We start from the raw sequence: 5469 nt of genomic DNA, 5'->3' as shown, positions 1-5469 counted from the left end.
CAAGATCTTATTTATTGGCTCTGTTTTTGTTTCCTAAAGTTGAGTTGTTATGGCAAGAGAATTCAAACAGGGCATGTGGGCTAACGTGTAGCTGACTGGAAAACGGGCTTCAGCAGATGTTTTGAAAATGCATCTGTATTGACTTCTATTGTAAAATGCACCATAAACGTTCATTTTAACTCTATACAGTAAAGATTTGGACAGTGACTATTTTTAGTCTACCATATTAAATTGAAGATGAAACGGTCACAAAAATAGTTGAACTGCAGCATTTCAGTATGAATGGGTGTTTATGCAAATTCTGGAAAGAACTGTTACTGTTCTCCCAGGACCTGTGACATGCTTTAAAATATGATCTGATCTATTTTTAAAAAGGAATTTCACTTTCGTTTTTTTTTTTCTTCAACTTCATATTCAAATTGTCATGAAATATATATTGATTATGAAATGTGCTGTTCTCGAGCAATCAACAAATCAAAGAAGTGAAGATTTATTTACAGAACATTTAATGCCTCTGAAAGCTACATCACCGAAATCTTATCACACAAAATGGTTATGAATGTAATGCCTGAAACATTTAAGGTAGTTTGCAAGGTTTTAGTCTGAACTGTTTTATTTATTATATCATTTTACACAGTCATGTGAAAAAATTAGGACACCCCATTAAGTAGTCAGCTCTTTAAGGAATGTTTACATATCAATGTCCAATCTTGTTTTTGTTTATTTCTGGAAAAGAAAGTGATTTAATTGCAATTAAACAACAAAAATTAACCTCATTTTACTCATGAAACAAAAGATATAAATAAAAATGCGTATTATAATGGAGGAAAAAGTTAGGACACCCTACGTTCTTAAAACTAGTGTTGCCCCCTTTGTTTTAACTTCAGTTAGACGCTTCTTGTAGCCATCTACCAGTCGCTGACATCGATCTGAAGAAAGTTTGTCCCACTCCTCAACGCAGAATTCCTTAAGCTGTGAGATATTTGAGGGGTTTCTTGCATGTACAGCCCATTTTAAGTCACTCCACAGCATCTCAATGGGATTAAGATCCGGACTTTGACTTGGCCATTCCAGGACTCTTCACTTAGTTTTCAGCCAGTCCTTGGTGGATTTACTGGTATGTTTTGGGTCATTGTCATGTTGCAGGGTCCAGTTCCGCTCCAGCTTTATTTTTTTTTCCCACCCTCTGATACACAGTAGAATTCATGGTGGATTCTATGATGCTAAGCTGGCCAGGTCCTGCTGCAGCAAAGCATCCCCAAACCATGACACTTCCACCTCCATGCTTCACAGTTGGTTTGAGGTTCTTTTCTTGGAATGTTGTGTTTGTCTTCTGTTCTGGTGTCTAAATAATTCAGTTTTAGACTCGTCTGTCCAAAGAACATTGTTCCAGAAGTCCTGGTCTTTGTCTGCGTTCTCTCTGGCCTTAATGTTTTCCTTAGAGAGCAAAGGTCTCCTCCTTGCACACCTCCCATGAAAATTAAACTTGTGTGGTCTCTTTCTGATAGTTGAGTCATGCACTTTCACATTGACCGTAGCAAGAGCCTGCTGTAGGTCCTGTGATGAAATTTTTAGATTTTTCATGACTTCTTTGAGTGTCTTGCCGTCTTCTCTGGGGGTGAACTCGCTCGGACGGCCAGACCTGGGCACGGTCGCAGTTGTTTTGAATGTCCTCCGCTGGTAAACAGTTTTCCGGATGGGGGAATGGCTGATGTCAAATTCTTTTGAGATCTTTTTAAATCCCTTACCAGACTCATAACCAGCCACAATCTTCTTTCTGGGGGCCTCAGACAGCTCTTTGGATCTCACCATGGTGCTCACTCTCACTTCTAATTTTCTGAGGTTTAAATAGAGCAAGCCTCATTCAAAATGCTGGGTAACAATGTTCTGATCATGTGCACCTGATGTGATACACCTGTGTGTGATCTTAACTGTTTTAAGTGGGACAGTATGTAGGGCTGTCCTAATGTATGCCTCACCAGAAATTACATTCTTTTTAAATTCCATTTTACAGAAAAATGTAAAAAGGCCTTTCTTAATTTTTAATAGTTTAGTCTTAATACTTGGATACCACAGTATTATCCATCCATCCATCCATCCATTTTCTAAGCCGCTTCCCCGTCAGGGTCGCGGGGGGAGCTGGAGCCTATCCCAGCAGTCTTCGGGCGGAAGGCAGGATACACCCTGGACAGGTCGCCAGTCCATCGCAGGGCAGACACAGACAGTCACTCACACACTCACACCTAGGGACAATTTAGCACACCCAATTGGCCTGACTGCATGTCTTTGGACTGTGGGAGGAAACCGGAGAACCCGGAGGAAACCCACGCAGACACGGGGAGAACATGCAAACTCCACACAGAGAGGACCCCGGTCACCCGGCCGGGGAATCGAACCCAGGCCCTCCTTGCTGTGAGGCGGCAGCGCTACCCACCACGCCACCGTGCTGCCCTACCACAGTATTATGAAGATTTATATTAAATATCCAAATGTGCAAATATGTTAAAAATTCTACAGGATTTCATAGGGTGTCCTAATTTTTTACATGACTGTACACATATACTGCAGTCGGAAGAAAACCTTGTATTTCCTTTTTTTTTCTTCCAGTTTTCTTCCAGGGGGACTGGGGGGTTCTGGTTACATTGACATTTAAAGTAAAGTATGTTTTTTCCTTCTTCTGTAAAGTTACCATTTTGGAGATGCAAGGTTTTTGCCCAAAGAAAACCTTTTGTCTTATATTGATTTACCATTCAGAAGACAAGTGCATGGTTGTGTTGGATAGTAAATGAAATGATGTATCTGTATAAAAAATTGTGACCCCTAAGGCTAGATTCACAAAAGAATATGACAAATCTTAAATGTGGATTTTTAAACTACATATTTAATTTAAAAATATTGAGATTTTTTTCCCCCCAAAACATTTATACCTATATTACACATGTGAAAAAGTAATTGCCACCCTTGGCAGTAACAACTGCAATCAAACATTTGTGATAACTTTTAATAAGTCTTTCTTACATCGCTGTGGAGGAATTCTGCCCACTCTTCTTTACAGAGTTATAATTTGGCTACATTGAGGAGTTTTCAAGCATGAACTGTCTAAGTTCTTACATCAGTGGGATTCAAATAAGTTTGACATTGACTTTGACTTTGACTCAGCCACTCCAAAACTTTAATTTTGTTTCTTTTGAGCCACTGAGAGAGGAACTTGCTTGTGTGCTTTAGATCATTGTGCTTCTGCCTAACCCAGCTGTGTTTAAGCTTTAGGACAGGGTTATTTAATTAAATTCAATAAGGTCCAGTTAAAGAAAAATTCCTCAAGCAAAGGTCTGAAACATCATAATGTAGAACTTTATGATTCAGTGCCATATAGTGTTTAATGAAGTAGCCTAGTAGTTATATCAACATCTTATGTAGTCAACAACTGAATGTCAAATCAAATAAAGTACAATTCAGTAATATTTCAACAATGTTTGTTGTCAGTTTTCTCTTTTTAGAAAAGGTCATATAAAATAATCCGGCTCACTTTCTTCTCTATCTGCTGTGTTTCGCCCCATTCATTTCCTGTGTGTGCATCACTCATTCAAGTCGTAATGCACAGATCTGATTGGCTGAGTAGCTTCACGGGGTGATATTTACAATGGAAATGATTGGTCTGGGAGTTTCCCAGGTCTCCAAACTGGTACTGTAATGACTAGAAATGTAACTCTGATTAAAATAGGACAGTCCTGTCAAAATTAAATTATAATCCATAGTTTCAGTTATAGGTCTAGGTCTGCATAGGACAGTGCCTGGCTCCAGTCTCAGACCACGGTCCATCAGTTAGTGAACTCTACTTTAGGTCATGAACTGGTGGGCAGATGTTCTCCTCAGGATTTTCTGATTCAGAGCAGAATTCATGGCTCCATCAGCTATGACAAGTTATCCAGGTCCTAAAGAAGCAAAGCACCCTCTACACTACCACCACCACGTTTGACTGCTGGTATGATGTTCATATGGTGGAATGCAGTGTTAGCTTTATGCCAGATGTAATGGGACTCGTGTCTCCCAAACAGTACCACCTTAACTAATCAGTCCACAAATAATTATCCCAAAAGTCTTGGGGGTCATCTAGATATTTTTTGGCAAATGTGAGATCCTTTGTGTTCTTTTTGATCAGCAGTGATGTGCATCTTGCGTCTCCCCCATGGATGCAATTTTTGCCCAGTGTACATTGACCTTAACTGAGGTGAGTAAGGCCTGCGGTTGTTTAAATGTTTGTCTGGATTCTTTGGTGACCTCCTGGATGAGTCGTTGACACACTTTTGGTAAAATTCTGGCAGGCCAGACATTCCTGGGAAGATTTACCACTGTTCCAAGTTTTCTCCATTTGTGGATAATGGCTCTCAAGAGTTCCAGAGCCTTAGCAATGGCTTTGTAACCTGACTGGTAGATTTCATTCATTACTTTGTTTTGCATCTGGAAATGAATCTCTTTAGAATGTGGCATCATGTGTTGCTTTTTGAGACCTTCTAGCCTGCTTCACATTGCCAGACAAGTTCAATGTCTAATATGTATATGTTTACTGCCAGACCTGTTGAATTTAACCACATCTGGGTGTATCTAGTGAAACTAAACCCAACAGTCATCTAAATTTGGTTAACTGGGTGCTTTAGTAGATAAAGGGGTAATTACTTTTTCACAAGGGGCCAGGTAGGCCTGAACAGCATTTTTTGTTTACTTGGGTTATCTGGAAACATGGAATATTTCTGGTAATCTGTAAAATGTAACTTAGTATTGATAGCCAACATATGAAAAACAATTAAAGTTTTCTTAAGAAAACAACAAACACTTTAAGAGAATATTTGAGAATTTTTTTTCCTAGGAAAGCTTTCATAAAACAGCCCCCTGTCCCTAGCACTACTATTGTAAATAATGTTAAAAGAAAATTCCTCCAGTTTATAACGAAGCCATTGCAATGAAAGCAAAGTTATTCAAAGTGATGTGCTCCGCTCCATTCTAGAGAAACAGAGTTTCACAGTGACAGGAACCATGCATCCAAAGCATTGAATGAAACTCTCCCTCACAGAAAGGTGTTACATGAAATGCTTAAGAATACATTGCTTGGTGACTGAGACTTTTTCTGATAGTTCTGAGAGATTTTGGCTTAAAACACTTTTTGTTCAGTCCATGGGGGGGAAGTGGGGGTGGGGGGTTATGCAGGACGATCTAAGGCAAAACAGTCCCCGGATAAAACTTTTTCTTTCTGGTTTGGCATAATTGTATCATCATGAACATTTTGACATCAATAAAACAGCATTGTCCCGGTTGTTGTTCTGACACCAATGCTACATTGGTGTCAGAAGTGAGATTTTGCTGTCTGCCACAGGTTCTGTGCCTCAAGAGGGGCCCAAGAGGCATGACACGAAAAGCGGCACGTACACAAGCAGCCCCCTTTGTTAAAAAAGGACATTTGTTGTTTGTTAGTTT

Source organism: Pygocentrus nattereri, chromosome 1 (genome assembly GCF_015220715.1).
Source record: "Pygocentrus nattereri isolate fPygNat1 chromosome 1, fPygNat1.pri, whole genome shotgun sequence".
Lineage (NCBI taxonomy): Eukaryota > Metazoa > Chordata > Actinopteri > Characiformes > Serrasalmidae > Pygocentrus > Pygocentrus nattereri.
The sequence above is the reverse complement of the archived record's forward strand: the minus strand, read 5'-3'. Positions refer to the sequence as shown.